Source organism: Rhamphochromis longiceps, linkage group LG23, assembly GCF_057381845.1.
Source record: "Rhamphochromis longiceps isolate RC_006_pf linkage group LG23, R_longiceps_female_GT1.1, whole genome shotgun sequence".
NCBI classification, from domain to species: domain Eukaryota; kingdom Metazoa; phylum Chordata; class Actinopteri; order Cichliformes; family Cichlidae; genus Rhamphochromis; species Rhamphochromis longiceps.
Genome location: NC_140578.1, coordinates 21332348 through 21357644, shown reverse-complemented (window position 1 = coordinate 21357644; position 25297 = coordinate 21332348). Strand labels below are relative to the sequence as shown.

General features: G+C 41.7%; 1 pseudogene across 1 annotated transcript; it reads right to left on the bottom strand.

Annotated features, from left to right (window-relative positions):
* Nucleotides 1-254: 254 nt before the first annotated feature.
* Nucleotides 255-20681, bottom strand: LOC146641859 (prolactin receptor-like; annotated as a pseudogene). Its single transcript, XR_014909717.1, has 9 exons — nucleotides 18280-20681; nucleotides 15711-15820; nucleotides 13668-13809; nucleotides 11749-11918; nucleotides 10299-10477; nucleotides 5383-5536; nucleotides 4681-4768; nucleotides 4348-4417; nucleotides 255-2696 (listed from the first exon to the last, which is right to left on the bottom strand). The product of XR_014909717.1 is annotated as a prolactin receptor-like (transcript).
* Between the last annotated feature and the right edge of the window lie 4616 nt (nucleotides 20682-25297).

Below are 25297 nucleotides of genomic sequence, written 5' to 3'. Positions count from 1 at the left end.
TCTGGGGCCTGGATCTCCTCCATGCCTGCTTCATGCCCTTGGGGACGGGGCTATGGTTCCCCACACCCTCTAGCAGATTACATGAAGAAAACCTTTTGAATGCAATACAATACAATACCTGAAAATGCAGGTGCTCATAGACACACACTATATCTTTCTTGGCTGCTACCTCAAAGCACACTGTGCGCTGTTGGTTGCACATACACAACTGTTCTACTATATTAATGTTTAGCTGCCAATGGACTTGAGGAGTAAATAATAAAAGGCCAAATGTCTGTAACTGAGGATTCTGTCTCAGTGATTTATAGCTGTAACGTGTTGGGTAAATCATGTTCATGTTGCATGATCACAGTCCGCTTCAGGACCTGACAAAAGTTGATTAAGAATTAAGACCAGGTTTACTTTAAGAAGTAAGATCAGAGCATTATTATTTTTAACTGTTTGGCCTCACATACTGAAGAGCACCAACAGGACAGACTTACCTTTAAGCCTCACCAGTGTCCAGAGTAATTAATCAAATTCAGCTCAATGTACAGTTATGTTTTTTTTACTCTATTACTTCAGCCTGATTTAAGTGTGACTGATCTTTTTATTATACATTTTAAAAAAAGTTTTGTTCTATGCTTTATAGATTTTATAGAATATTTGTTTACAATGATTTATTTGCATCACACCAATCACATGTAACAAACACAGCATATTTCATGCCAGAAATAAAAGGTCAAACATTCTGGAAAATTATTCTGAAGTGAAACAAACCTTATTTCATGGCAGAATCATAACTAATGCACTTTTGTCAGTTATTTCAGCTCCTAAACAGTGGCCGGAGGAAAGAATTGGCAGAATAATGTGGCACATGTTAGAGAGGTTTCCTTGTAGATACTCTGTACAAATATTAAAACCATTAAAATCATAGAATTATTAACACCTGTTTTGAATTTCCCCAAAAAAGACAAGAATGATCACAAAAGCAAATCAAATATAGACCAGAGTCATCCAGCTACATATAGATCACTATCTTTCATAGATACCGATATTAAAAAACACCGTGTTTAGAAAAAGTCATTCCAGCACTCAATAAAACACACACACATTCCTCCCCATCCCCATGTGCCTCCTACTTTCCGCTCCACCACACCCACCCACACATGCAGAGCCTTGGGGTGCAGGTGTGTCACCAGGGTGGAGGGGAGGCATTCCTCAGCACACACAACACACATTCCCATACCGAGTTTTTCACTGAGATGAGACAAAACCTCACAGCAATCATTAAATAATGGATGAATTGTATTTCGTATGCATTATTTATTAATCGAAGAAAAGTTCAGTCTTTTTTTTATTACACAAAGGTTTTCTCACATTGTTTTTGATCAGTTTGTTATTTGATGATATAAAAAGTACACACAAATTATATACACAACGTTAGCGCAAAATAACCACAGACCAGCTTTTATACACGCTCTCTACTTTCCTCTGCATCTGGAGGGCTGTGTTGACGGAGCTCATGCTCCAAGTTGACTCTCCTCTATCACATTTATCTTCACAAAAACAGACTGAACATCCAAATGATGTTTACCAAAGCAAAGGTAAAATAATTCCTGCTTATTAACCACAAAATATCTTCACTGATGACCTGACTGACCTTGTCCTCCAGAGCTACCCTCTGGGTATCGTTTCTAACTGAATTCTCTGTCACACCAGTGCTGCTGACTGCGGGTGGATGTGCAGATATCCCTTGTGTATTTTCCCATGGTTGTTTTTCTGCAGTCGCCTCACACTCCAACTCACACTCACCGTACATCATATGCAATCACAGATGCATTTCATCTAATACTCTGTGTCAGTTTTCGCTTCTCTTGTTCTTTGTTCATCCTTAAATGTTTTCTCTGAGTGGCCGGAATTTGTGGGGGTTTTTCTTTTTTTAAATTAAACAAATAAGCAAAGAAATAAGGAACAGGATCTGATTCCAGTCAAACCAGCAGGATACAGCAGATTTCACTTTGCATATGTTAAAAGTCTGCATGTTGGATGCATTCCTGTTTTTTTGAAGTATATGGATCTACTGCTTGTCAGTCAGCCACTGTTGTCAACAGTAACAGGCAGCACAGGGACAGCTGCCTCATTCCTCTCAGAGTCATCCCCATCATTCTTCTTCTCTTCCTTCCCCTTAGCTTCTAAACCAACCCTCAGAAAAGATGCCAAGCACGGCACTAGATGCACCTCGCCACTTTCCTTTAAGAGCTGGACACAAGTGTAGAAGTTTTGTGGTGAGTGGCTGGTGCTGAAAGTGAGTTCTGGGACCAGGACAGTATTGGGACCGCAGGAATATTGCATCATGCTGTAGTCAGTCCCGGGCAGTGATACGATCTTCAGCATCGGCCATGGAGAAGGAATACTCCGAGGTTTGGTGAAGGCTTCAGTGGGAGAAGAGCTGTAAGGCGGCACACTCTGCACAATCAATGTAGGGTTTGGAGCCGTGAGCTGATGGTGGGCGGACACTTGGGTGCCGGGTTGCAGGGAACTAGTAAGGTGTCCCTCTCTGATTCTGTAGGGTTGCGTGGGTCGCTGTTGTCCTTTGGTGTGTTTAGATAGAGGTCATTGGCACTCACATGGTCCCAGACGTCCTCGGAGGAGCTTGGAGGCCTGTAGCTGTGGAAGTTACTGAACTGACAATTGATTTCATCCAAGTTCCCCTTCTATGGATGGAGGTGGGGGTGGGAGGAGGAATGAAAGACAAAATTGAAAAAGTAATGAAAATTAAGATACGGAAGAAAGTGGGAAAAGAGGAAGAACAATAATCTTAAAGGAAATTACAGGAAGACAAAGTGATAAAATAAGAGGAGAATGGAGCAGGGAAAAACATATATGGAGTGAGGCATGAGAATTAAAAAAGAAGCGTCCTGATGCATGCTCAATCATCCAGGTAAGTAAATCCCAAAAAGTTGATTCTGTTCATCTGGACGTAGCGTTTTCAGTGGGAGAAACATTTCGTCACTCATCCAAGTCACTTCTTCAGTCTGAGCTGACTGCAGGTTTCCCCAATCGTATAAAAAGTATATTTGCATAATGACTGAAACCAACCCACTGAAGGAGCAATGGATCAGTATTTAACTCATTCACTGCCATTGACGTCTATAGCCGTCAATTGCAGTGAATGAGTCAATGGGTTTAACTCATTCACTGCCAATGGCTGGCAGTGAATGAGTTAAGGTTTGACTCTCATCATCCACTGGAGCATAAACTGGATGTCATCAGGACGCTACAACACAGAGCGAACACCATCCCCACAGACACAGCGGCCAGGAAAGCAGAAGAACATCAAGAAGGCCCTGAGTAAAAGTTGCTATCCAAGCTGGATATTTATGAAAGCTGGGAAGGCGCCAAAAGAAAGCTCCAGCTGATCCAGGACAGAAGGACAACTGCTGACTAAGCGAAAACCTGTAGGGATCCCGAGTATCGGAACAGTTGAGATGCATTTTTTCTAAACACCGTGTTTCTGTGGCTTTTAAATCCCAAAATACGCTGCGCCAAAAATTGGCCCACCCCAAGGATCGGGTCCCCTGACACAAACAGCACAGAAGAGCTACCTCGTCAGGCCAGGACTCTGCAGTCTATTTACACCTACAGGCCAGTGGACACTCTTTCAAGGATGAGGATGTACACATCCTGGACAGGGAGGAACAGTCAGGGAGGCCATTTACGTGAAAAGGGAAAGACCATCTCTGAATCAAGGAGGGGGCCTAAGTGTCCATCTTTCACCATCTTACAATGCTGTGATTGCAGCCATTCCCCAACTCTCTGTGAATGGTACTCATGGCCATTGATCAGTGGGCTTTGGTCAGTGGTTGTTCATCAATGGTCATGAGAATTTGCATAATTATGATTAAGGAACTGACCTCCCAGCCCATTGTTCCTTCAGTGGGCTGGTTTCAGTCATTATGCAAATGTACTGTTTATAAGATTTGGGGAAACCTGCAGTCAGCTGAGACTGAAGAAGTCACTTGGATGAGTGACGAAACATTTCTCCCACAAAATGCTACGTCCAGATGAACAGAATCAACTTTTTGGGATAAGAAAGGAGAGAGAGATGAGGGAGGATATGGGGAAACAAATTAGCCTTAAAATGTAAATATAAAATTAAGCAAGAGGACATGGGAAAATTATGGAAAAGAAAGAAAAGGGCAACAAAACACAGGGAAAAATTGGACTTGACAATACAATTAGAAAAAGGGGGGAGAAGAGATTTAAAAAAGAGACAAATGGAGGGAAGAAAAGAAAGGAGCAGAAGTACAAGGTCAGAACAAATGGCTTAAACCCTGAAAGCAGCGCTGCACGCAGGCAAGTTACCTTCAAAAGCACGGGGTCAATGCCAATAATCTGTGATTTTGGAATGGCCGGCAGGAAGAACTCTTTTATTCTGAAGGTGAACGCAGACAGGGAGGAGGGTTGAAAATAGCAAAAATGAAAACAAAAACACACAACACATTCATCCTCCAACACTGTGACTGTGTGACAGCAGTAACTTCTGCTAACTGAGGTTCTAAGGGTTCTAAATAAGGTCATTGTAATGTTATAGCCATTATAGAGATCAAGGTAAGACCAAAACCAAGTTAATGACTAGCATTTGATACAAAGTCAGCAAGTAATTTTATTTTGAAGGAAAGATGTGTTTTTTCTCACCTCTTGGTCTGTAGAACAAGACTAAAGGCGATAACAAGCAGAGCCAGAACACCAACTCCAGTCTCCAGAATCAGCACCAACAGTTTACCTGCACAGGTAAAACACATTTACTCAGCTTCTGTTTCCTGCTCTCCATCAGCTTTATGACACAGTGACACATTTAACTGGAAAAGTTACAGTTCTTATAGAGATTCTGTGTGTAAGAAGCTGTCATTTTTTATTATTATTTTAGCATCTATAATGCATGTAACAGAAATGTGCTTAATGCAGTTACATAACTTATCTTTTATTAGTCTGCAGGATTAATGTCTTCTGTCGAGCTCTACATGTTTGACACATCTGTTCTTTCCTGCCACAGCACAGCTGTCATGGACTTTGTGTTCAAAGGATTTTGTTTTAGGTGATTAATGTCTAAAAATTCTGTGCACAAAATGCAAAGGGATTTTACGCCTGCTTAATAAATTTTAGTTAAGCACTATCATAAAAAAGTGCCTACATCTTTTTTATGCATAGCCAAATTGGTTTTACATGGACATAATGAGAAAAAATATCAGAAATTTATAAAAACCAAACATTAAAAGTAGAAAGACAACTGTATTCACTACAATTAAAACTAAAATAATGGTAACAAATAAAAACAACTTACTAATCATCAAAAAGTATGTAAATCAGCACCATATTGCCATCTGCCTGCTGACATACCTGCAGACGGTTTTGGGGGGATGCTCATCACCAGCGTGGTGCTCCAGTCACTCCACAGCTTGGAGTGCTGCGCACGGCAACGAACTCGGACCACGTAGTCGTCAACAGAGAGTCCAAGCAGCTCCACCTGAGGCTCACGCAGAGGATACTTCACCTGCAAACAGATAGCATGTTCTATGACATGCAGACTATAATGAACTACTTTATTCTTGAAAATATGTCAGCAGAAAAGTAAAGAATTCAGTCTAATGAATAAATTTTTTTAAAAATCTAAGTTTTTCATTCTCTCTTTTTCAAAGTCTTAGTCTCTCACAGTTCGGGGTTTCTTTTGTATTTTGCTTATTTTTTGTTTTATTTTATGATGCTGAGTTTGGGGTTTTTGTCTGTATGTTATTGAGAGTTTTTTGTTTGTTTTTTTGTTTGTTTGTTTGTTTGTTTGTTTGTATTTTATTGTTTTTGTGATGTTTCTTTATACTTGTGTTTGTTGATTTTTGTGGTATTGTGACTGTGATTGTCAGTTTTGTGATATGTTATGTATTCTGTTTTGGTTTATTTTTACTCTTCAAGACTCACAGATCTTCCTCTGTCTAACCTTTGTTGTTTCTTTTATTATTCCTCCTTTTTCTCCTTGAGACTTTGTTCATCGAGTTAAACATGCTCACTTTTTTCACACAGCACTGATCACAGTTTTTAGAACTTTGATCTTTATACATAGTTGTGCTTATCATCTTCTGTGCAGATGTTACTGTAGAATACCCAACATCTTCCTCACAGCCGCATCCTGACTTCAGTGAGCTACAGTAAACTCTTATTCATCCGACACCAGAGTTAGAGTCAATGAAATTACTGTCATCTCACATCTGAATGGGTTTTCTGCACAAATGCAGAAATGAATACGTTGAAGACTAATTTAACCAGATACAAATACAGAAAGGGCTCAAATGTTATGTTTTATATTTTAATGTTTCTTTTAGCATATTTAAAACCTTAAATATCTGCTGAAAACACCTTAAGCCTCTTAACCCAGATCTTAAATATAAATCTTACTTAACAAATAGCAACATCAGCTCTGACGTTCCTTGATTGAATAATCAGATTAAATTTAAAGTCCAATCTCTGCCCCTCCTGGAATCGCTACCTTATCGTGGTGGAGGGGTTTGTGTGTCACAGGGATCCCAGGGGCTATGTTGTCTGGGGGCTTTTGCCCCCTGGTAGGGTCTCCCATGGCAAATTGGCCCTGGGTGAGGGACCAGACAAAGAGCGATTCATAAGACCCTTATGAAAAGGACACCGAGGGAACAGTTTACCCTGCCCGGGATAGGGTTACCGGGGCCCCGCCCTGGAGCCAGGCCCGGGGAGGGTGCCCGAGGGCGAGCGTCTGGTGGCCGGGCCTTAGTCCATGGGGCCCGGCCGGGCACAGCCCGAAGAGGAGACATGGGCCCATCCTCCCGCAGGCCCACCACCCGCAGGAGGCGCCATAGGGGTCGGGTGCATTGTGTGCCGGGTGGCGGCCAGGAGCGGAGGCCCTGGCGGACTGACCCCCGGCTGCCAAGACTGGCAATAGGGACATGGAATGTCACATCTCTGGTGGGGAAGGAGCCTGAGTTAGTGCGTGAGGTTGAGAGGTACCGGCTAGATATAGTCGGGCTCACCTCTACACATGGCTGGGGCTCTGGAACCAGTCTCCTGGAGAGGGGCTGGACTCTGTCTCAGTCTGGAGTTGCCCCTGGTGAGAGGCGGCGGGCTGGGGTGGGTATCCTAGTATCCCCTCGGCTTGCTGCCGGTACGTTGGGGTTTTTCCTGGTGGACGAGAGGGTTTGTTCCCTGCGCCTTAGGGTCGGGGAATGGGTCCTGACTGTCATCTGCGCGTATGCGCCGAGTGGCAGTTCAGAGTACCCAGCCTTCTTAGAGTCCCTGGGCGGGGTGCTGGAGGGTGCTCCACCTGGAGACTCTGTTGTCCTGCTGGGAGACTTCAATGCTCACGTGGGTAACGACAGCGAGACCTGGAGGGGCGTGATTGGGAGGAATGGCCTCCCTGATCTGAACCCGAGCGGTGCTCTGTTATTGGACTTCTGTGCTAATCACAGTTTGGCCATAACGAACACCCTGTTCGAACATAAGAGTGTCCATAAGTGCACGTGGCACCAGGACGCTCTAGGCCGTAGGTCGATGATCGATTTTGTAATCGTATCAGCAGACCTGCGACCATATGTTCTGGACACTCGGGTAAAGAGAGGGGCTGAGCTGTCAACTGATCACCACCTGGTGGTGAGTTGGATCAGGTGGCGGGGGAAGACGCTGGACAGACCTGGTGCACCTAAACGCGTAGTGAGGGTGTACTGGGAACGTCTAGCAGAGGCCCCAGTCCGCGAGATCTTCAACGCACACCTCCGGCAGAGCTTCAACAGCATTCCGAGGGAGACTGGGGACATTGAGTCCGAATGGACCATGTTCAGCGTCTCCATTGCCGAAGCTGCTGCATTGAGCTGCGGCCGCAAGGTGGTTGGTGCCTGCCGTGGTGCTAATCCCCGAACCAAATGGTGGACACCAGAGGTGAAGGGAGCCACCAGGCTGAAGAAGGAGTCCTATCGGGCTTGGTTAGCCTGTGGGACTCCGGAGGCAGCCGACAGGTATCGACATGCCAAGCGGAATGCGGCTCGGGCAGTGGCTGAAGCAAAAACTCGGGTGTGGGAGGAGTTCGGAGAGGCCATGGAAAAAGACTTTCGGACTGCCTCGAAAAGATTCTGGCAAACCGTCAGACGTCTCAGGAGGGGAAAGCGGTGCTCTACCTGCACTGTGTATAGTGCTGGCGGAGCGCTGCTGACGTCGACTGAGAAAATTGTCAGGCGGTGGAAGGAATACTTCGAGGACCTCCTTAATCCCACTGACACGTCTTCCGAGGAGGAAGCAGAGTCTGGGGATGAGGGGAATGACCCGCCAATTTCCGGGGGCGAGGTCACTGAGGCAGTTAAACAACTCCTTGGTGGCAGAGCCCCTGGTGTTGATGAGGTCCGCCCCGAGTTCCTGAAGGCTCTGGACGTTGTAGGGCTGTCCTGGTTGACACGCCTCTGCAATGTTGCGTGGAGATCAGGGGCAGTACCTGTGGACTGGCAGACCGGGGTGGTGGTCCCCATCTTTAAGAAAGGGGACCGGAGGGTGTGTTCCAACTACAGGGGGATCACACTCCTCAGCCTCCCTGGGAAAGTCTATGCCAGGGTGCTGGAAAGGAGAGTTCGTCCGTTAGTCGAACCTCGGATACAGGAGGAACAATGCGGTTTTCGTCCTGGTCGCGGAACACTGGACCAGCTCTTTATCCTCTCCAGGATACTTGAGGGTGCATGGGAGTTTGCCCAACCAGTCTACATGTGTTTTGTGGACTTGGAGAAGGCATTCGACCGTGTCCCTCGGGGTGTCCTGTGGGAGGTGTTGCGGGAATATGGGGTGTCTGGCCCATTGCTACGGGCCATTCGATCCCTATACAACCGTTGCAAGAGCTTGGTTCGCATTGCCGGCAATAAGTCGGACTCGTTCCCGGTGGGTGATGGGCTCCGCCAGGGCTGCCCTTTGTCTCCGGTTCTGTTCATAATTTTTATGGACAGGATTTCTAGGCGCAGCCAAGTGGCGGAGGGCTTTCGCTTTGGTGGCCTCAGAATCTCATCTCTGATTTTTGCAGATGATGTGGTTCTGTTGGCTTCATCGGGTGAGGGCCTCCAGCTCGCACTGGAACGGTTCGCAGCCGAGTGTGAAGCAGCGGGCATGAGGATCAGCACCTCCAAATCTGAGGCCATGGTTCTCAGCCGGAAAAGGGTGGAGTGCCCACTCCGGGTCGGGGATGAGTTCCTGCCCCAAGTGGAGGAGTTCAAGTATCTCGGGGTCTTGTTCGCGAGTGATGGGAGAAGGGAGCCGGAGATCGACAGACGGATTGGGGCTGCAGCTGCAGTAATGCGGACGCTGCACCGGTCCGTCGTGGTGAAGAGGGAGCTGAGTGTAAAAGCGAAGCTCTCAATTTACCGGTCGATCTACGTCCCTACCCTCACCTATGGCCACGAGCTGTGGGTAGTGACCGAAAGAACGAGATCGCGGATACAAGCGGCAGAAATGAGCTTCCTCCGAAGGGTGGCTGGCCTCTCCCTTAGAGATGGGGTGAGAAGTTCGGCCATCCGGGAGGGGCTCAGAGTAGAGCAGCTGCTGCTCCACATCGAAAGGAGCCAGCTGAGGTGGTTCGGGCATCTGACAAGGATGCCCCCTGGGCGCCTCCTGGGTGAGGTGTTCCAGGCATGTCCCACCGGGAGGAGGCCCCGGGGCAGACCCAGGACACGCTGGAGAGATTATATCTCTCGGCTGGCCTGGGAACGCCTTGGTGTTCCCCCGGATAAGCTGGAGGAGGTGGCTGGGGAGAGGGAGGTCTGGGCCTCTTTGCTTAGGCTGCTGCCCCCGCGACCCGGCCCCGTACAAACCGGATGAAGATGGATGGTCCAATCTCTGGTCTCACAGTATAAATTTAAATTTATACCCATTAGAAATACCTGCTTTTACCTATAGACACCACCTATGAACCTGAATAATGTACCCTCTAACCACAAAGACAATGTTTTTGTAATACACTATATTTAGTGTATTTGTGTGTATATTTTACACTCAATATCACAATAATTATAAGTATTTGTGCAACAAATCTTCATAAATGACCAATTAAACGGCCAAATTTGACTCAAAATTTGACTCAAATGTTCATGTCCCCTGTGAATGTTCATGTCCCCTGTGGGACGTGAACATTTCTTTTCTCCCCTAAAGAACGTTACCAGAACAGGAAATGCAAGCGCCTTTACCCAAGTCCATTGTATTATTTTTATGACATAAGACTGCCACAGTAAAGAGAAGTCATATTTGTTCCTCTCCATGTTTTCTCCCCATACCTTCCAGTTGTCAGACTCTGTAACATGTCTGTACTGCAGCTCATAGACCAGTGTGATCCAACCATACTGCACGTGGCCGGGCACCGGGTAGGTCCAGGAAATCAACGCGTTTTGGCCCATTTCATCGCTGCCTGCATTTGTCAAGTTGTAAGTCACGTTGACTGGAATTTCAGTCTGAACTGTTAAACACACACAAAATGTGTTTTGAAACATTAGCTGTGTGTCAGTAAATAGTTCTAGTTTCTATTTCCTGTCTTTGGTGCTCAGGAAAACAAAAAAAGAACATCTATAATGAGACGACAAATTTTGATGCTAATGTTGAAACTCCAGCTTTCTCCTGCCGATGCTTCCAGACATCCATCCTTGTTGAGACTTTTTCTAACTGCAGAGTCATGAACTTTAACATGTAACATGCTACATGAGGCCTGTAGATTCTTAGAGGTAGCTCTTTGTTTTTCTGCAGCTTTTCTGAGCTGTCCACTCTTGGCATGATTGGCAGCAGTTTCTAAGATCATTGTTGATGTCTGTCCTCTTTGGCTTTATGTGAACACACACCTGAATCATCCAGATCAAAAAACTGCAAAACCACTACTTTTACAGAGGTGCTCACATTTTGTGATCATCAGTTAGTCAAGTGATTTTTCACCTGGCTTCTACTTGTCCTCTAAATTCCTATGGAAGCAGTAAGAGTGTGCATAGTTTTTCCACACACTGCTTCTGCATTTTGGATTATTTTTTGTCAAATTAATAGTGTCAATGTCTAATATGATATAGTTCATCTGAGGTTGTATTGAAAAAAATCATCCCCCGGCTTCCAGTGTTGCTATAAAGTTTGCGATTTGGAGTTTAAAAATAGTCAAATAGTTAAATAGTCAGATATAATGATAAAAGAGGTGACCGGCTAAAACACATGTGCATAGTTTACTCCCAAGGCTAATTTAGAGCAAGGAAAAATCCTACCACTCACTAATACCTAAAGGTCACTAAAGGTCTGCTTGCACTAAAAACATATCAGATGTGTTTTTTTGGGGGGGGACAGTCATGGATATGCAGACAATTATACATGGATCACGGTGACAGTAAAGAAAAGTTAAAGACACACACAGGAGCACAGATTTTTTAGCTGGTTGGCGGAGCATGAGGACTCGTTTCTGGTTTAATTAATTTATAGCCTCGAACTTACTCTTTTTTCATCTGTTTTCTTTGTATCATTTTGTTCTTCAGTAAATAAGCAATAACAAGGAGAAATTTGCACTAATATCTGATTCAATTCAGAATCAAACTCAGAACAGAACCGCTTTGGTTTGTTTTTTGGGTTTTTTTTTTTGTTGTTTTTTTGCTAAATAACAAACCAAAAACTAACTACAAAAAAGAAACTGAATTTTGTGTTATGGAGTAATGGAGGTAGTTTGAATCAGTATTGATAAGCCAATATCATCTCCATCTTTACCTATTTCTGCCACATCCAGGCAGTGCTGCTGGGAGGTGTAGTTTCTGTGGGTGGTTATGGCAATCACGGTCAAACAGTACACCGTCCATATAGACGTATGGCTGCTGTCGAAGTGGCAGCTGTTGGGGCCGCCAGTCACATAGTCTGGACATTCAAGGTTGGGTTCCTGCCTTCAAAAAAATCAAAGAAAAAACACATTTAGATAAGCACTAACACACAAAAAGGAAATCAGTAAATTAACACTGGACATTTTTTTATACAATACCTTTCTTTTGTTTTGTTTTTTTTTCACACTTTTTGTTTAACTTCTAAGCAGGTCTGCAGAGTTTAGTGGTGTTAGACAATTTGATATATAGCCATCATGAAGCCATTGTTGTAGCTTCACTCTGCAGTTCAGAGATCCACCCAGAGTCCTGAAGAACTGTTTACAACCAAAAGAAAAACAAGGAATCCCACAACAGATGGTCTCACTCCTGAGGACCTGAGGTTAATTTGTCTGAGACTGAAGTGATGCTCAGAGACGTTTTCCATCATACCTCAATACGAAGACTAAACCAAGTCGCCACCTGGTTTTCCCAACCTCTAAAACCAACTTAAAACCAGTTTCAGAACTAGTCCAAAGACAATGTCAAATCATATTCCAAATGCAAGAATGTCAAGGAACCTGTCTTTAAGTTTCCAAACTTTTGTATATGGAGCATAATCCCAAAATTGTGTTTAGCCTCATTGACATGCAGCACAAACATCAATGGTGAGGTGTGCCTGCAGAGTGTAATCTCCCTCTCTGAGCTGTGACTTTATTCCTAGTTGCTTTGCTGTTTGGTGAAATTTTGTCTTTTATTTGTCAGATAATCACTGATCTACATTTGTTTTCCCAAACAAGCACTGGTGGGTGCGCTGAAGCCACGTGGAAGTCAAAAGCACAATCCAATTTCTCCTGATTAGTGGAAGCGTTTTCTTTGCTGTGGCTGCCATCTGGGCCAGCTGGCATCTGTTTGAGGCCACATCTGCGTCCAGGACTTCAGAGTAGCTAAAATGTGAACGCTTCCCAGTGACACGAAGCACGAGAAATCAAACTGCACAAACTCACCTGACCCAGAAACTTCAGTGTGCTGCTGATCTGGGGCTTCTTTTATAGTTTCACAAGGCTAAAACAAGGCTCTTATTGTTTGTTATGGACTCTGGCAGATGCCAGTGCTTCTCACTGGGCTCTCCTCTCAGAAATCTGTGCCCAGTCTTCAGTGAACTAATATTGCTGTCTAGCCTCCACTCTCCTTGTCTGGATCCTTACTCCCCTGTTCCTCATTTGCTGTTCCATGGAGTCCAGTGCTGCCTCCAGCTCTTGCTTCTGCTTAGCCACACCTCTAACCTGTACTCAAAGGACTTACCTGGATACATCCAGATTCCTGCTCTGCTCGGAAAACCTCCTCCCTAAACTGAAACCTCTCTATTCACAGGTAAGGCTATTTCCATCACTTACTCCACAATCACATCTACACGAGCTTGCCTCCACCTAACCTTCTCCTCTCCTCCCCATCACAGATCTCCCAGCTGTTTGTCTTTGCTCAAACTCTGCACCAGTTTTCAGTACGTCATTAGTTGTCTTTTCAATAAACCTTTTATTTAACCTGCCAGCATGACATGTATAAAAAATCTCTAGGGAAGTTTGATTAAAACACATTTAAAATTTATACCCCAGAATAAGTTTTGACTTTGACATAGCGGGTTTATGCCTCTTGCATCTTTGCTTTTGTGGAGCATTTCCATTGAGTTCAGTTCAGAATTTTGGAGAGCCACATTTGTCAGTTGGTATAATATCCTGCCATCCCTGTAGGATGTATTTTTGTATATTTCTATGTATTTTTTACAATGTGGGCTAGTTTTACTTATAAAATATTTTTAATGTGCAGTGTTCATACTCTGTAGAGTAGGTGAGGATGTGGGTGACTTGCTCGCCATCTGTCAGGTTGCTGAGTGGATGCCACCAGCAGGTGAAGTCCTCCATGTTGGGCGAGCGGCAGAAGTAGATGTGAGGCATCACTGTGGGGCCACCGGTCGTCTCTGTGGAGTCAGACACAGGTGGAGTTACAAGCAGCATGATGCAGTAACACTCTCTGCCAATTATTCATATTTTGCTTCCAAGAAAGATCCTGGCAGGTTTTATTTTAGATTTATCTTGTTACTTGCAGTTGCAATACTTTTTAGTTGTTTTTTGATTCTGATGGAGTAACTTTGTATTATCAAAAAGTGGAAAAATGTTAATTTCTCTTACTGTTATCTCATTTTGTGTCAATTTATCCTCCTTTTAATCTAATCCCTTTTGATTATCCAGCCTTTTTTATTTCAGGCGTCCACTTTTTGTTTAATGAAGCAATGAGGCAGAAATCCCCTGCCTCCAAAAAAACAAGTAAATCACAGTGTTATAATTGTAAAAATTTAAAGTATGCTACACAGATTCTTAAATATAGGATTAGAGGTTGTGTATGAAAGGTTTCTGCAGTCACAGTGCTGTTAAATAATAATCAAAGCTCTGATAGTAACGGATGCACACAAACAGCAGAATGAAGTTTGTAACCAGAAGAAAAGTAACTTCTCTGATACTGCAGCACATCTTTACCCTCTGGAGCTCTTATCTAGTGGTTGCTGGTCAGGCTTTTGCTGCTCCTCTTCCCTCAGCTGTGGAACTCCTACAGAGTTTATGTAAAGATGGGCGTAGCTTTTGGTTTCTGGATGCTGTAGTTTGAATCCTTTTGGTTGCTGTTGTGTTGGTTTTATGGATCAAGAAGTAACGATATGTGTATGAAAGAGTGGAGTACTCAGTTATCAGCTAATCTATAAAATGTATGAATGCAACACCCAGACTGAGATACCTGCCAAGGAGTAACTTCTGTGTCCTGTTAAAGATTTATTACATAAAACATGGAGACTTTAAATATAATTTTGTGCTGGGTAACTGTTTCACTGAGTTAAAAAAACAAAAACAAAAAATATTTAGGCTTTTTACTCGAGTAAAAGTTACAATCCTAGTTAAATAGCTTAAAAGTAAACAAGCTCTTAGAATCAAAGTAATTCGTCTTGTGGGATTAATATAAGTGTCTATGTATCAGTCTTAGCTATAGAGAGCATTCTGTTTATGTAAAAAGACCATTTCATATACATTAATGATCTATATGAAATGGTCATTTTACATAAACAGAATAACTTTACTGCTTTACAGCATAACTACCTCTAGGCAGTTTAATTCTTAGCAGGGCCTCAGTGTGGTGATTAATATAGTGAAACCCTGCGTGCCCATCAAGATGATGCCGTGGGAAGTGAGCAGTAATCCATTGGAAAATCTGTGGCGCTTCAGTCTGCAGCAGCAGGGAAAAAAGGGAAGGCCGTATGTTTGCATCCAGTATGCAGTTTTATGGCTTTTCCCTTTGATTTTCCCTCTGAGATTTCGCCAAAATGCTGGAATAGTTTGTAAATATAGTTTTGTATAGAATAGTTAGTACATAATTATTATATACTATGATTAGATAGTCTTTGCACTTTTAAAATGAAGAGCCACCAGTTGTTGTTCCACGATGCCTGTTGATACTAGTTTTTTACAAATTGGTGAAACTGCCTTTATTTGTGCAGGAGTTTCACACCCTGTGAGGTTCAAAGAGAAATTTCTAAAGAACAGAAAGAATGGAGGGATGACTTAAAATAATCATGCCCTGGATTGATGTGAATCCTGTCAGAGGATTTACAGTAATAAATTTTAAGAAACACATTTTTCCTTAAAAACGTTTTATTCCACTCAAATTAAACTGTTATAATTTCAGCACCATGGACCGCACACACAGTTTTTATGTTGATCTCATAAGCAGTCATCTTACACTTGACTTTTGAGTAGTGGACCTAACATGCAGAAAATAAAAAGAAATCACCAGTTTGAAAAACCGCCAGTCTTAAGCGGTTGCGCTCAGACTCACCATGGTCGTATCTTTCTGTGTGAGCGATGTTCTTGGCGACGATGCTGCCATTGCTCACTGGAGGAAGCAGAAAGAACAGCAACCACAACATCTCAGATCTATCTGGTAACCTGTCAACACAAACAAATAAACATTCAAAGATGAAAACTGGAGAAAACGCCACTGAACCCCTAATGCTCTTAACACTCTTACTGTGATTTTTTACTGTGATTGAGTCTCAGTGTCCACTTGTGTCTGTGTCAGGCCAAGAGGCCAAGTACATCTAAGATTTTCTTAGGTTGTTTCAAGTTAGTGTTTGAAAGCTGTACTACCAACCAAAAGTCAAGAAACAACCTCACTACTAGACACTGGACACATAATATTGGCACCATGTTTTGAAATTTGAGGGCTTTTTGCCTATGTGTCAAGTAAGATACTGACCATTTCAAATCCAATCTGATGGGTTCATTTTACCACAGCCAATATTACATTACTTAAAATCACCTAACTTCTTAACTCAGACTTAATTATCACTCCAAATACTTTAAGTTGCTTTAAAAACATATCTTCTGTGCATTTAAAAAAAGAAACTTGGTGTATATTCCCTTTCAAATTCTGGATGATTTCCAAGCTGTTGTCTTTTGTTCTCCTCTGTAACCCTGACAACAGCTGCTGCTCATTAGCTCCAGCTTACATTCAGATCTTTCTAAAAGTTAATAACCCTGCAATGTTTCATGAACTAAAAAATATTTCTGAGAAAATATCATTGCCTTGACACCGACCTTTAGATTTCTGTGTTCAATCATTTCTATCAAAAACATCAGATATTAGAGGTTCTGTTGAAAGCTTATTATTTTAAACAGCTTAGTCCACTGAACTGCTTCCTCAGGCTGGGCATGTGCAAGAAGTCATAGATGCACATTTACACACACTGTTGAAGGACCAGGAGAGTGGACTTATTGATATGTTTTGGTAGTTTTCTCTGAAACCAGCATAAGGGGCTGATGTCCCTCAGATAGAGGGGAAAATAGAGAAATAAAGTCAGTAATAAGCTGTTTGAATGTTGGATTTTCCTGAAGCTGTTGAAGACTGCTTATCTGCAGCTTCCTAGAATCAGCTAATCAGGGTCTAATTTGGTTCCTGGCCTGGCCACCTTTAATATTTCAGGAGTGGCAGTTACCTGCCATACAACTACAAACCTCTTTATTCCTGATGACCTGCACTGGCTGTGAAGTTTATTTCTCTTTGCAAATTGTAGAAAAACCACTGTATTTCCCTCAGCAGGTGGATGCGGCGGCATTAGACGTAGATGAGACTTTAAACCAGGAGTCTCGGACATTTTCCTTTGCTTTCTTCTCCTCTGTTTTATTTTTTTCCTTGTTTGTCTTTTTCCATCCTTACTTACTTTCCTTTTCATCACATTCCTCTTCCTTACACTCCTCCTCTTCTTTTTCCAACTTTTCCTTATTAATCTTTTCCTTCCTGTTTTCCTTCCTTCATTTTTAACTCATTTTTTTCCTCTCTGTGCTTGCCTCTTCCTTTTCATCCTTGCACCTTAAAATGTTCAACCTTTTCATCCATCATTTCACTGTCCCTCCTTATTTCTTCCCTTCCCTATTAAGTCCTCACTTTAACCCTTCATACTTGCTTTTCAGCAGTCCTTTTCCCTCCTGACCTTCTTTTCTGTCCTTACTCCTGCCCTGCTTCCATATAACCACTCCTGCTTATTTTGTTTCTTTACGTACTTTTACCCCTCTTTTCTTCTTCTTTATGTACTTTCGCTATTCATCCCATTGCCTCCCTTTTTCCTCTAAATCCCTTTTTTTACTACTCATTTTTATTCTCGTTTTTCAGTTTCCTCTGATCTGTCCCACTTCATTCACCTCTGTTGACTCTGCCTTTCCAGCTCATTCTTGTCCAGCAGCTCAGCTCTATCCTGGAGTACTAAGACAACAATTACCTCGAATAATCCCCACCTTGATCTCACAGGATTACTGCGAAGCCTTTTTGGGTTTTATCTGGCAGCCTCGGCTCACACTGACACGCCACAAGGTGCAACATGACTGCCTCAAAAAGCACAAAAAAGAGTGTCTCGTCCTTCAGACTGACCCACGTCAGCAAGCACGCAAACTTCTTCTGCAGGTTTCTAATCCCTTGGCGTCCCTCACCAAACATCTGACCTACAAAAAGCCAAACACTTGTTTTAAAAGCTTCAGATTTTATGTTCCCCAAAATCAAACCCCATGCTCTGTCTTGTAGGATTTAATAGGTTTTTTGCATTTCTTTATGAGATTTTAATATTTATGTAACAGCAACATGTAATTTGCTACAGAGAAGAGGGCTATCTCTCTGCTCTACTCATCAAAGAAAATGAGTGATATGAGTTTGACACACCGATGTGCTTTGCTTTGAGATGCTGACAGAAAGTAAAAACCCCAGACTAAATCCAGTTATTTGGATCTTTAAAATCCAAAAGCAACAGGAGGAAATTTTGCTAATAACCCAGTGAGCTCATAGCCTAATTAGAGGGGGAAAGTCTTAATTGACAGATAATTGCATTTGAAAGCTTTGTCACTCAAGCATGACCCACCTGGAACTTGTTCAAAATGCAGCCGCAAGGCTCCTGACGGGTACTAGAAAGAGAGAGAATATTACCCCAGTACTCGCATCTCTACATTGGCTACCAGTTAAACATAGAATCGATTTTAAGGTTTTACTATTTGTTTTTAAAGCTCTCCATGGTTTGGCTCCAGGTTACATTTCAGATCTTCTTAGCCTGCACTTACCCACTCGATCTCTGCGCTCCTCCAGTCAGATGGTTTTATCAGTTCCACACTCCCAGCTCAAATCTAGAGGTGACAGGGCTTTCTCCATTGCCGCCCCGAGACTCTGGAATAGTCTTTCCCCCTTCATAAAATCCTCTTCATCCTTGGAAGTCTTGAAATCGAATCTCAAGACCTACTTATTTTCCAAGGCTTTCGGATCTCTTTGATATCTTTTTTATTCTGTCTATTTGGTCTCTTATCTTATTGGATGGTGTTGTATGTGTATATACGTTATGTTCACATATGTGTGCTTGTGTGTGAATGTGTACAGTTTTGTATATGTATGTGCATATTTGCATGTACATTATATGCTATATACTCTTACATGTCTTACAATTCTTTTTTAAAATGTTTTCTTTCTATTTTAATTCTTTTATTATATTATCCCTCTGTTCAGCACTTTGGCCGACACTTGATGTCTTTTAAATGTGCTATATAAATAAAGATGACTTGACTTGACTCCAAAATGAACTAATGGCACAAACACGCCTAACAAGATGAAGTTACGTAATGCCAATTAGAAGAGATGAAGGGCAAGACAGTCCTCCTCTTTAAAAAACACTGGTACTCACACTTTAAGGTGAAACAAGCATCGTTATGACTGAAACAGCTGGCTCTGATGTAGAAATAATCTGAACTTTCCAGATATTGTCACTTTAATATATCAACACAATTTTGACACTTTTTTAAATCAAAGAAAAAAAACCAACAAATTAATTATATGTAAATTTTCCATTGTTTTTTGTAAAATGTTACATTTATTGGATTCGGGTCAAATGAAATGTAATTTATTGATTGGCATACATTCAGTTTATACCTTCTGAGTGCACTCAGTAAATTATAATCCCCGCTGGTTTCATTGATGTCTCTGAAATTTTTATGTTTTTTTCATCAAACAGAAATGAAAATTGGACTCTGTGCGATATTAAAAAGGTCAACCATGGAACCAAATAATTATAAGAACTTATGGGTAGATAACTAGTTTAACTCCACTATTTAATTAAATTAAACATGTAAAACAAAGTGTACACTCAGCTGGGAGAGGATCCAGAGTCCTACTCAACATCAAAACTGGATCAGCGTCTACAGTTTGATCAAACAGACAGTCTGAGACACAAGTAACAGATTCACGAACAGGCTGAGCGGGTGTACATGTGTTAGTCAGACGGCAGTTTCACTGTCCTGTTTAAATTGATTAATTAACTAATTAAAACTTGGGTTGCACTTTCGGCTTTGCCTTAATAGGTTATTGATATGTTATTAAATAGAAACAAACAGTTTTGAATTTTGCAGCACTGTTTCCTGCATATTAGACAGAAATTACCCCAGGTAAATGAGTAGTAATTACTCAGAAATTACCACATTATTAAATTCTTGTTTCTTCCTTGTTACCCTACTATTACCACTTTATTAGCAAGCTGTAATTCCATATCCTTGCCCCCAGTTTTAGGGCCCTTATTCTCCAATCACACACATTTCAGCATAATACTGTAATCACTGGTACTACCATGATATTACTTGAATATTAAGTGGTTATTACTTTGGTAATTGCATGGTAACAAATTAGAAATTAGTACATTAGTACATTATTACATTCTTATTTCCCCTTGTTACCCTACTATTACCCCTTTATTACTCAGCTGTAATAGAAAGTATTATTATTTATATGAACTGTTAATAGATCAGCATGTGCTGTTAAATTGCAACACACCAAATAACATCGGTTTTATAAGTAATTTGATTTCTTGTCCTTAAAAAAGGTCCATGGTCTAAACGAATTGCTCCTGTGACGCTACACCAAATAATAAGATGTTGTAGTAAACAGTGGCTTGCTGCTCTAAACACTTAATTAATCCTTCATTAGTTCGTAATGTTAAGACTTTAAGGCATTTTGGATCTGGTTTAAATTAAGTTTGTAAACTGGGATCTTCTTGTTAACCTTACAAACTAGCACGTTTGACTAGCAGATTATAAAGCAGGAATCCGTCTTACCAGCCTCTTTAACGCCTCATGTGGCGCGATTCCTCAAACATGAACCCACACCGGGAGCAGGAACCGGCTGGAGGCCCGTCGATGGATGAAGTCCGTACAAAGAGTCGGGACCTGTTCTAACAGCTGCTGATGCTGCTGCTTGGTGCTGAAGTGCCATCCATGGAGCAAGTGCGCCTTTCACCACTCTGTCACAGTATATCTGCCCCCCTCCCCCCCCATAAGACGCTTTTCCTCCACCTGATCCCACGTCATAAACACCAGCTGGAGCTCCGGACCCCAACCCTTCCCTGTGTGTGTCTAGCACTGCCAATATTAGAGTATATAAGTGGCACGAAGTAATTAAAATTATACTGTAAATTTCGGAATAATTTAGGTACAAATATAGTAATATAGTAAATGAAAGAGAAACAAACAAGACTATTTTACAGTATGGTTAATGTAAAAATCTTTAAAGCAGGAAAAAATCATGTAGCAAATGTTGCTTACAGTAAAAGTACTGTAAATTTCTTTTACTGAAAATTAGTTGTAAACTTAATTTAAAACAAGATTTTCCTTGCTACAAATTACTTTCACAGATGATTACTGTATTTTCTTTTACAGTAACTTACTGAGACCGAGCTCCCATTAAGTTATTCTAATATTACAGCAACCTGTTTACATGAAATTTTGGAAGAACAACTGTGTGTGTGAGAAATATTAATAATATTAAATATTAACTATAACCAGGAGATCTGTCATGTAAATCAAATAAAACAATAGCGTGAGACAGCTGGAAACAGTGATGATGTCTAAGCATAAACTGTGCTCTCCCGCTCCCCCTACACACCAAAAAGCTTCAAATTTATAAACAGTTAGCAAACTCTAAACCTGCTTCAAAAAGTCCAGATTTAAGCTCAAAAGAACACAAAAGAAGAAGATGTTGTAGTAAATAGAACACAAGATCCACTTAATGGTTAATTCATCCTTCATTAGATTATAACGATAAGACTTTAAGGCATTTTGTCTTTGGTTTAATTGAAGTTTGCAAACTCTGATCTTCTTGTTAACCTTACAACATTGGCATTTGACCTGCAGATTAAACAGCAGTAAACCATCTTACCTGAAGTAAGCCTCTTTAACACCATAGAGAGATAATCCCATACAGCTTATGACAAAATTTAATCCGAAGTGATTGATGGCCCTAATCACGACCTTTTGACCTCCCCCCCCTCCCCCCCGGAAGTGTGTAATGAGCGTGACGAATCGCATCCGGAGAAGGGGGGTGGGAAACCCCCCGCGTGTCGAATTGCATCCTGAGAAGGGGGGTGAACCCCGGAAGCGCGCCATCTGTTGCTAAGCGTGTCGAATTGCATCCTGAGAAGGGAGGGGGGAAACCTCCGGAAGAGCGCCATCTGTTGTTGGGAAAAAAAGTTTTTAGTGGGAGGGACTGCAGCGGGGGAGGAGAATAAAAAGCAGAGAGGAGGAGTCCGTCACAATTTCTAAGTCACAGACACACAAGATGGAATCTTTCATTCTGCAGCCCAGCAGCGTTCCTGTGTCCGATGAGATCTGCTCTCCCAAAGAAGAAGGCTTTGAATATGACATATTCAAATACAGCATATTTACTATGGAAGGCCTCGATCCGGACCTTATGACCCTACCGGAAATACTCCGGAAGTGTCTAGTCATTTTCAGACCTGATGCGTCATGTTCCCTAAGCACAGCGGTGATGCAGCAGATGATTCTGTGATGTATAGAGAGACAGAGCGGATGTAATTTTACTTTCTTAAGCTGCACCGGCGTTTGTAATGGAAATAAAGAGTGACTTCCTGTAGAGATTTCAATAGTATTTTATTTTCCTATAATACAGACGCTGTAAAAAACCTTTAAGATACACCATAGCTTGTGATGAAAAGAAGAACTTTCTATCCGCTTGTAACCTACAGGCTGTCTATGTGTAAAAAACGAATAACTATCCCTTACTGAATACTACTTTTCCTTTTGAGAGACTGAAAAACAAACCAGCGACAGGCGATCTTGTTTCACTCACACACACACACACACACACACACACACACACACACACACACACACACACACACACACACACACCGCGGGCCAAGGAGGAGTTTTTTTTCTTCAATACTTTAACAATAAGTTTTCTCAATAGATAGAAAATGATGACGCTGAGGAGTCAACATCCGATATTATCATTGCTTGTAACCCGGTAAATGATTTCGTACATCTCCCCATAAAACAAGTCTTAGCGGGGAAAAAAGCTCATATTCGAATAAGTTTATTAAAGCACCCCCCTCTGTGGGAAAGAGTCAACCATGAGGCGAGTTTTGTCAACAGCAATTGTCCATTTGGTAAAACAAATATCCGTCTCAAAGTCGTATTTTACCGTTGCAGAATGCGGAAAACAGACGGCGTTCGCAAGAAGGCACACACACACACACACACACACACACACACACACACACACACACACACACACACACACACACACACCGCGGGTCAAGGAGGAGTTTTTTTCTTCAATACTTTAACAATAAGTTTTCTCAATAGATAGAAAATGATGACGCTGAGGAGTCAACATCCGATATTATCGTTGCTTGTAACCCGGTAAATAATTTCGTACATCTCCCCATAAAACAAGTCTTAGTGGAAAAAAGCTCATATTCGAATAAGTTTATTCCCCTCTGTGGGAAAGAGTTTTTTTCTCAGAGTCAACCATGAGGCGAGTTTTGTCAACAGCAAGAACAACTGTTGCCCATAAAGTAAAACAAATATCCGCCTCTAAGTCGTATTTTACCGTTGCAGAATGTGGAAAACAGACAGCCCTCACAGGAGGCACCATAGTTAAAATATTTAAATTTCAACTAAATTTGTAGTAATGATCGGATTTCCTCACTTATCTACACCACACTCCTTGTCCTTGATTTCTTATCGTTTCTTATCGTTCCTCTGTCCCTTAATAGAAACCACATATATAGAAACTATCCTCCCTTTCAGTTGTCTTTTGCACTTCCATATCGCAAAGCAGTTACTGTAGGTTATTTTCTGCTTATGCATTAATGTAATTAATTAACTTATTTATCCTTAAGTAAGGTAATGACTTGAGTTCTAATGCTTTTTGTCTCTTGAGTTAGCTGTCAATGTGGGATTTTTTTCCCCTTTTGTTCAGTTAAAGCTGCCTTTCATTCTTCAACACAGCTTAAACTCTAATAGGTAAGCTTTCTTGTAATTTCTTAGTTCTGCAGGCTTCTTGAAAGACATCCGAGACTCTTCTTTGGATGCTGGCTGCCTTTTGTTTTGTTTTCTGTCAAGATGATCCCACACTGCTTCGATTATCTTGAGGTTCGAACCCTGGAGAGATCAATCCATGACTGATGCGTTGTTTCATCCAGGCATACTTTGACTACATTGGCAGTATGTTTGCGATCATTGTCGTACTGAAAAATGAAGTTGCTGCCAATCAGACACTACATGGTATTACATGGTCGATCAAAATCTGGTGGAACTTTTCTACATTCATAATTTGATTAATTTGGATAAGAGCTCCAACAACACTGGCTGAAATCCATCCTCAAAGCACGGTAGAGTATCCACGCTGTGTTAAAGACGGCTATAGACATTCACTGTTGTATCTCTCTTCGGACCTCTTCCATGCATATTTCAAATTTGGATTCATTACTCCATAAGACATATTACAGCTGATTTCTTTTTCCAGTCAATTTCTTGTGTAATTTGGCACACCTCAGTCTTATTTTTCTCTGTTCTCCTTCCTTAAGAATGGCTTATTAACAGCCACCCTTCCAACTCAGATAACTTTTGATGAGGTTTCATGAAATGTTTACAGCACTTGAGTTACTCGCCACGGCCATCCTAAATGCTAAGAACACTAAACTTTAATTCTAAATTACGTAATTAACGTTAACCAGAAAAAACAAGCCAAAGTCGAAATGTTGCTGAGCTGACCTGTGGTATGCTATGTCTTCTAAAGCACGTATAATGTAAACAGAACTGGTCTTTGCACAGAAGCCTGTGGAGCTTCATAATTAACCTCAGTGTGTGAAGAGGAGAGGACTCTCCATTTAATAATAGCTGTAATAAAATGTTCTGGCCGACGGTGTTAAACGCTGCACTTGGGTCTAGCAGGGAAGATTTCAACTTTTCAATATGAATGAAGGCTGAAAACTGATTAGATTAATGTCTGATGATCTTTTCTGTGCTTCTTCAAGTTTGTAACACCAAACATATTAAAGGATGATATAAGGCTCACAGGAAGAGTTTAATTAGACACACATTTACTATTTTTCTTTATACTCTTTCTTTCTTGACATGTTTAATATGATTACTATCAGAGGAGAAAATGAACCTTGTGTAGTCTAAAAACTTTTTTATTTAATCAAACTGTAATGTTGTTGAACTCTGACGGACGTGTCTTTTAATCTTGTCAACAAATCCTTAATCATCTAAATCTGCCATTTATCATCTTGTAAAATGTTCCCTCTGCTTCTGTTGCACATCTCCCCGGACACTCTCTGCTTCACCAGCCCTGTGCAGGTGGTTCAACCCCTGCCTGCCTCCTTAAACTGGGGTGTTTAAATCTCTTTACCTCTGTTGTGAACTTCACACAAAGTTTGTGGTAACAAAATCAAACTGACGAGGATCTCGTTTGAAAAACACACACACTCACGAGACAAAATAAAAACAGACTGCTCAAAGCAAAAGCAGAGCCCTCACAGCTGGTAGTACAAACACAGTGACAACATGCGTATTAGATACCCTCAGTGCCAAAAGCATAAA